Consider the following 9,068-nt stretch of genomic DNA (forward strand, 5'->3'; position numbering starts at 1 on the left):
CTGTTGACTTACATAGGAGGTTTAGGGTGAATGAGAAATATACTTAGTTATGTAAAACAACAGAGAGTTGAAGGTCGTTACTCAAAAGTAACTTTGCCTATCCTGACTGATATAATAACCCACTTCTAAAATTTTGGCACCTTAACTGTAAGTCTAATAGGTCATAAGAGGGGAGAAATCAGTGTGGCCTAGAATATTATGGAAAGGATTGGGAAGAGAATGAAAGACAGAAAAAGAAAAGAAACAAACACACACACACACACACACACACACACACACACACACACAAAAGCTTAAAAGTAAGAATAAATTTATTTTTGTCTTTATTATGAGACTTAATATTTTCACTGTAGACTTGGTGGGCTCCTTGAGGGGAGAGACCTGGGCTCTCCACCTTGGTCCCCCAGGACCTGGCAACAATGGGTTCTCAAATAATGTTTGTTAAATGAATAGCACAATGTATTGAGGGATGATGAATCTGAGTCAATTAGTAGATAAAAGAAAATTAGATTTGATTGGGAAAAAGTACCACTTAAATATCAGAGACAATATATGAACAGCAGGAGTGTCAATGTTGAAAAATCTTTACCTTGGAAAGGCCTCAGCTTCCTCATCCACAAAATGGGGGTGGATGACCCCAAAGGTTTACTCCAGTTCTCACAGCCAAGATGTTATTATCTGTATTATTTCGATCTAAGAGTTGGATTGCTTTCTCCATTTTAATTTTAACCACTTTAGTGATCTAACCGTGTCATTGCTATTCTTTTAAAATCTTCAGGGTCTAATAAAATTCTATGCCAACGTTAAGCCAGGGTTCTTTAAAGTGGAATAACTATGAAGTTTTCATAAAAAAAAAAAAAATTTCAGCTGGTGGTAAGTTCAAATCAGGCTCCAATTGCTTCAGTGCATGTATAATTTGCTCAGGAATTCTATTCTTAGTGAAGTTACTGGTGTGGCATGGGGTGGGAGAGAGGGGAGTGTAGGATGACCTCTCTATATTGGTAGTGGATGCAAATAGTTAGCTACTTCTGTGGTGACTAAAATTTTTATAACTATGATTTATTCATGTATGACTTCAGTAATTTAAAAAAAGAAAATATATTTAAAGAAAGAAAATATATTTTTCTCTAAAATTTTTCAAAGATGTTCTTTGAAAATCCTTCTCCTATCATTTTTTTTCCTTAAATATATTTAGGCTTCAGTGCTGGTTTCTGATTTGTTTCATTGTGCGACCCTTATTGTACTTCACACCACTTTTTAAAATACATATAAGAACTTTAGCCAGGAACACTGTATCACACATATTTCAGCCCACCCATGGTGGGTGCCCATGCCCTTAGGAGTGCCGCCCTTAGCCAAGAGCTACGTGCTTTACCAATAGAGCATGCCCAATGGGCTCGAGACACACATCCATTCGACGTCTCATGCCCAGGACCACCGTCCTGCTTTGGGCGTCCAGCTCTGCTGAGGGGATACCTCAGGCTAGGGTTTACTGTCTAAACTCTCTTTAACTAAACCTGGGACAGCCTTTGTCCTAGGCAATATAATTAAACTATTAAGCAATAGTGATGGAGACTGGCTTAGAAGATAATTGTACACTCAGGGTGGTATTTGAACATGAGGGCCTTACGTCTCCCCGAAGGAGACTGACATGACAAAAACACTGGATAGGAACTTCTTTGCTTTGGAAATTTTTTAAAAATAACAATCTTTATTATGGAGAAAGACGATAAGATAGGGAGGGTGAGAGGACTTTTGAACAATTTCAGATGCGATATATTCAGATTAATGGATTCTGTTAGACTGTTCCATTGCCATTCAATGCTCCGTTAATCTATTTCTACAATAAAAACAGAATATACTCAAGACAACTTTCCCCTACTGTGAAAAATATATGAATATATATCCCAAAAGCTAATCTTGGGGAGGCTCAATATGGGGATGGGGGAGGCAGAGAATTCACCTGGTCTAATTACATATGGTCAATTTAAATGTTTTCCCTTTTACTTGCACTTTTGTGAGAGTGCTCAGGGAAAACATGTCATAGATTTTCCCCTTTGGTTTCAACAAGCTTATTGACTCATCTGTGCCAACTGCACATCAAAGCATATGCTGTTAGCCTCCTAAGGGTTGTGTGATGTGCGTGTGTGTGATATATGCATCCAGGACTGGATGGCTGTCTCTGATATATCTGCTCCTCACTTCCAGAGAAGCTTCTCAGATACAATAAGATAATAGAAAGGTGACCAATACACAAGCTCCCAAATATTTCCTCCCACACAAGGTCTAAAATTCTTCATAACAGCATAGCTGCACAACGGCTGCCTATATAACGTACTTTATTGTACACACACCTATAAAATCAAGGAGTTCTAGGTACATAAAGCAAGGAATTCAACTGGAACACCCCAGAGAAGATTACTCCCATTTCTCATTTCCCTTTTATTTTGATACCACATTGGGGGTCCTGTGATGTGAGGGTTGATCATTAGTCTTTTACAATTACCTCTAAAAATCTCTTGAATCTACCCACTCTTTTCCTCTTCATGGGCACTGCCTTAGTCTAAGCTATCATAATTTCTCACCTGGACTATTACAATACCCTGAAACATGCCCTTCTAGCAGCCTCCATGTTGCACTTAGAGCAATCTGGTTTTCTTTGTTAATGGAGGTGAAATTAACCATCGAAAGTTTACAGTGCATTGGCATTTAGTTTATTCACAATGCTGTGCATGTGCTACTGACATTGAGCTCCAACACCTTTTCATCATCCCAAAAGGAAACTTCATGCCCATTAAATAGTCACGTCCCATTCCCCTTCCCTCCCCAAATCCTACCAACCTCAAATCTGATTTCTGTCTATGTGGATTTACCTATTCTACATATTTCATGTATAGAGGATCGTAAAATATTTGTGTGTTTTGTATCTGGCTTCTTTCACTTAGCATAATGTTGTAGTATGTATCAGTTCTTCATTCCTGTTTATGACTGAGTAATTTCCATTTTATGGATATACCACAGTTTGTTTACCCATTCATCTCTGATAAACCAAGAAACTGAACGCCCATTGCAGAGGTTGGAGGGTTCTGATATGAGTGTTCTGTTCAGCATGGGCTACCTGGACAAAGGGTAAAGGCCTGGAGTGAAAGCCAGAGGCAGCTTCCAACCTAGGCCCAGCTAGAAAATCAGAGAAATATGTTTCCATCTACCCACACTTCCTTCTTTTCGTCCTTTTCCTCTCTTTGGTGCCAAGACTTCCCAACTACCCAGAAGTCTACCCCATGTTGTCCCATCTCTGTCTGCTCTCTCAAACACTGCCTTAGAACCCAAACTTCTTTCCTTCCTTCTCCCTCTTCTGTCTGTTATTGTTTACTTTTACTGTTGAATGGACTCCATCAGAAAAAAAAAATGCATGGACATACTCAATTTTAGAGAGTTTTCAGACTTCTGGAAGCCTGGTTCACCTACCTCAGTTTAAGAACTCTTGCTTTCGACATTTCTCTCACTAAGCAATCATGAGGGGAAGTAATCAGAAATTTTTAATTCTGCACCAAAAAGGATTGCCTGATTCAGCTTCCCCAGAAAGCAGAGCCTGAGTCAAAAACTTAAAAACAAGCACTTTCTCAGAAGTCTGACCCCATGGAGGTGAATGGGGAAGGGGTGAAGTAAGGAAGGATGCTTTGTGGAGTTTGCCAGCCTGAAGGGTGGACCATGAACGGCTCTGGGTGGCATGATCTGAAAGCCTAGCAGATATCTAAGGAATCCCCAGCTGAGGCATCAATAAAGAAGATCTGAGGCAGGTGTTGAGATACAGGAGGTGGGCCTAAGGTGAGGCATGGATCGTTGCACCTGCATGAAGCTGGTCGTTTCTGAGTTCCTTCCTGTCCTAACTTATAATAATGTCTAAGCCAGCTGTTATAGGTTGGTGAGGTGATCTCAGATCAGTCATTTAAACCTTGGGACCACCATTTACCTCCTCGTCCCCACCTTGCTCACTTTCTTATTTACAGACCATGGGAGGCCATACAAAAACAACGTTCTTAGCATTCACATGACTGCTATGAACAGCACAAAACATGTGAAGGAAGACTGCTCGATAGCATGAAATATGTATGACAAAACTTACACAGGGGTGACCTTATTTTTATAAAAGTGTGTGTGTGTGTGTGTGTGTGTGTGTGTGTGTGTGTGTGTGTGTGTGTAAGAGGGAGCAGTACATGCAGAGAAAAATGGTTTAAAGTATATGCACCATGGCAGGATTATGAGTGATTTTTTTTCTTTGTGGTTGCTGAATTTTCTAAGTTTTCTACAATAAACAAGGGAAAGAAAAGAGGAAGTCAGGGATGGTGACAAAGAGACATGACCCAAGAAAATCATTAGAAGGGAAAAGCTGCCTCCGAATGAACTTAGTAAGGGGGAAAAGACCATGAATTCTGTAGTTAAATAGCACTAGTTCTAATCTTACCTATTAGCTACTGCTTCTTAATAAAAGTTACTTGACCTCTTTCAACCTTAGTTTCCTTAACAGTAAAATGGGTAGAGAAAAACCTACCTTGCTAGGCTATTTTGAAGATTATAATAATACGTAGATAAAGTAGGTCCTCCTATATAACTCCTACTATTAATAATTTAAATTTATTGTTGCAATTTATAATAAGTAAGCTTGCCTTGGCAAATTCTAGATGGAATTTGCCTGTAATTAGAAGCAGTCACAAAGCATCACTCACAGTATCATTCACAACAAAAATGTATCAAGGTCTAACAAAAATGTATCAGGCATCTACTAAGTACCAGGCTCTTGGGAAATAAGTCCATGCCCTTAAAAAGTGACCAGTGGGGAGAGTGAGGGAGACATGGAAACAGAGAAGAGGTCACAGTGTGATGAGTGGGTGCAAGGTAAGAAGGGGGAGCTGCGGGAGCACTGGAAAGAGGGGTTCCTGCCTGAGAGAGTCAGGGGAGGCTATACAAAGCAGGCGAGACTTTATCTCAGTCTTTGAGGAGGCTCGTTTTGATAAAGAAGAGCAGTAAGGGCATTTTAGTGAGCTCAGTTTGTGCAGTTGTGGAAGAGGTGTGGTGTATTTGGGAAATGGAATGGCTTTCAGTGTGACTGGCAGTATCAGGAGAGGTGGTAACTGAAACAGTAAAATAGAGCCAGGTTGTGATGGCCTTGCACACCACGATAAGAGGTTTGGCAATGTGAAGCCAGGACAAATCTTTAAGCAAATGAATGGCAAAAGCAGGTTTATGCTTTCACTCTGATAGGAGACTGGAGGCTGAACTGAAGTGAGGAAAGCCTTACGGCAGGGAGACCAGAAAGAAGCTGCTGTAATAATCCAGAAAAGAGATAACGAGGCCCTTAATAAAGACAGGACAATGGCAATAAGAAGTGGGATTGGATTCAGAAGTTCTTTCAGTCATAGAATTGAATGGATTTGGAGACTAACTCGGGGCAAAGAGGGAGAGAGATGAGTTCTAGATCATAGCCAGGTATCCAGCTCAAAAGTCTGGATGGCTGACATCACTGGGAGACAAACAGAGAGAAGGCGATTTTGAAGGGAAGCTGAATCTAACTTGCGTTAGAGATGACTAGAGGGCATGTGGATGAGATGTCTGGCAAAGGGCTGGAAACATGGATCAGGAACTCAAGAGAGAGAAGTTGGATGCAGATTCAGGAATCTTTAACATGTGGATTGAAATTGCTACCATGGCAATGGATAAGATCACACAGGAAAAACTGTAAATTGGAAAGGGGCCAATGACTAGGGGGATCATCCACCCCCGTTTGCCCAGGGCAGTCCTGTTTTACATCTGTTGTCCCAATATAATTATTCATAGTGACCTGCTTAATTTCAAAAGTGTCCCAGTTTGGACAATAAATTATATAGTCTCCCTACCAATAACTCAGATCTGGGGACCATCAAACAAAGAATGAAAGACATGGGAAGGGATATTAAGAGGTGGGAGGAAACCAGAAAGGAGATCATCTTTAACCATGTATGGAATGGGCTAATTAAAAGTATAAATTTCATGCTATCAAACAAAATGCCCCCCCAATTTTTTATTGGAACTTGATTATTTAAAGGCACCAATTTAAAAAACAAACATGAGACGAGCCACGAAAATTCCCGAACAAAAGCAAAAGGAACAAGAACTAACTTTATCATGTTTTAAATTGATTATAAAGGTACAGCAATAAAAGAGTTGGTACTGATAAATTAAATAGAATAACGAGTACAAGCATAGAACCAAGCACATATGGGAGTTTAGGGCATGATAGAGGTGACATTTCTAATGGATGAAGCTAAAATATATTAATCATTAAATGATATTGGGACAGTTGGTCAACCATCTGGAAAAAATAAGCTAGATTTCTACACATGATTCCCATTCCAAATGGATAAAACATTAAACATTTTAAAAAGAAATCATAAATGAACTAGAAGAAAGCATGGACCCTTTTTTTTTTTCAAATCATCCTGATGCTGGTGATGGGGTTTAAAAGGCTTTTATAAGCATGACATAAAAGAAAAATTGATAAATTTATCTCAATAAAAATCAATATTTTTCGATGGGCGAAAGAACATGAACAAAGTCAAAAGTCAAATAGCAAAATGGAAAAATATTTACATGTTACATCCATGTTGAGCTCTTATGAATCAGCAAGTAAAAGACCAACGATTCCATTTTTAAGTAAATAAAACATATGAAAAGAAAAATAAAAATTACCACTATACCTAAGAAAAGATGTTTGACTTTATTCATAATTTTAATCATTTCTACCTTAGATTGATTTAAAAAAATTTAATAACAGTTCTATTAAAAAATAATTCACATATCATAAAATTTCTCCATTTAAAGTAGATAATTCAGTGGTTTTTAGTATATTTATAGAGTTGTACGGCCATCATAATATACCTTTCTGAGGCTCAGTAAGCTTGGGAGTGATTATGGTACTGTCATTGTGAGAAGTGATTAGGCACATGCTTGTAGAGGGCTTGGCACAGTGCCTGATCAATAGGAAGCCCTTGGCCAGCAGGAGCAGTTATCGTTATTACCTAAGGTCACACAGTAAATCAGGGGGGAAGCTGATGATGGCTTGAGACTCCCTTCCCCCTGCCATATAGCTGCCTCTGAGCAGTGACTTAAGACAATGACTGCAATTATTTAATGAGCCCTGATAGCTAATAATTGAATCAGCCACAACTACTCCCATCCATGAAGCCAGTGATTCCCAAAGTTAAAGACTGACCATCCTTTGAGACACTTTTAGGAATATTACCCTACAGGCGTATTTTCATAAATACTCAAAGATATTTCTAACATAATATTAAAATGAGAAATTTGGCAGACAAGATTTAATTAGACATTGCTTTCCAATATAGGATACTAAACAAGATACAGTAATTTTTAAAGTAGGTGGCTGATAACCAGTTAATCGACTCATAAACCTTTCATGTACATTGAGAGCAAAAAGGGATTTAAAATTGAGATTTCGCTGAATGATTTCAGCAAAGAGCTATTGCTATGCTGAGTCTCATCTCCTACTAAGGGTTGGAATGGGCACTACATGCCGCTCATTTCAGAGGACTCAGTCTGTATCCCCTGCAGTGGGGGACCTGGCAGACTGGCTTCTAGCACATCACACCTATTCACACAAATCCCATTCAGGGAAAGGGACCGATGGGAAAACTTTCCTACCCAACTACACAAGAAGCTCCCATCAATCCCTTTCTTAATCTGGCTAGCCCTTATTCCTAAACGAAAGGAGCCTCAAAGAAGCTGTGTTTCTGAGGAAAATCATCAACATGAAATGGAAGGACCAAAATAAACACATGAAATCATCAAACCCTTCAGGAAATAGAAAATTCAAGGAATAGAAGATAACTTAGAAAAATTCTAAATTTTTTTCCTCAGAGAGATTCTGGAGGATATTGTACTCATAAAATAAGAACACTATTATGAAAAAGAAACATCAGGGGAAAAAAAGCACATGGAACTTTAAAATATGATTGCCAAATAAAATTTAACAAAGAGGTAAAATACTAACACAATACTAAGACATGGCCAAGGCTGAATTGGTAATGTACAATATAAAGCCAAGGAAATTTCCCAGAACTTTAAACCAAAAGACAAAGAGAAAATATGAGAATAAAGTTGAAAAGACAGAGAACCAATCAGGGAGGTCCAACATCTGCTTAGTAGGAGTTCAAATGAGAGAACAGAAATTGGCATGAAGAAATAATAATACACAAATATAGAATTTTCTGAGCTGAAGATTCAGGACTGTAGAAGGATCCACAAAGTCTCAAGCAGATGAATTGGAAAAAAACAAATTGACATCCAGACACTATGATGAAATTTTATAGCTTTAAAGGTAAAGAGAAAATTCTAAAACCTCACAGAGAGTTAAAGCACAGGTCGTCCACCCACAAAGGCACAAAGGAATAATAATTAGATTGGTATCAGACTCCTCATCTGCACCACAAGTTATCAGAATGCAATAAAGCAAAGTATTCAACATTATAATGGCATGCTTCTAAACCAAGATATGCCAGTTTTATTTATGTCCTCTTGGCTCCAAATCATCCTTTTTTCTTGTTCTGTGAAAATGGATCTGGGCCCTTCAAATATTTTTTCTTTACTGCTATCACTGACTCTTTGCCAATAGATGGCACTGGACAGATGCCACAGTGTTTTGTGTCCTGGTTTTGGTGCACTTATTCATCAGGCTGCTGCAACAAGTGCAGCTTCTCCAGCACACCTAACTCCTGTAGTGCAAGGCTGGCCACAGCACCCAGTGGACAGAAGTTCTCCTGGAATCATCCTTTGATCAGTTTTGAAGTCCAGCACCCCTGGTGAGACACTTCCCTATGAACAGTTTTCCCCAGCACCTCATAGGATGGACTTCCAGCAAGTTTTAGAGAGTGGATTTCCAAATGGCAAGGCACTGCAGTGACCTCTCTGCTATTCAGTGAGCATGGCTATGCCCCTCTGACAAGATATGGATCTCAGGGGTAGGGAGCATGGCTTTTCCTGGGTGCTCTGTCTCAGCCCTAGAGGTGAAACTC

The sequence above is a fragment of the Pteropus medius genome, unplaced genomic scaffold (genome assembly GCF_902729225.1).
Source record: "Pteropus medius unplaced genomic scaffold, Ma_sr-lr_union100, whole genome shotgun sequence".
Classification (NCBI taxonomy): domain Eukaryota; kingdom Metazoa; phylum Chordata; class Mammalia; order Chiroptera; family Pteropodidae; genus Pteropus; species Pteropus medius.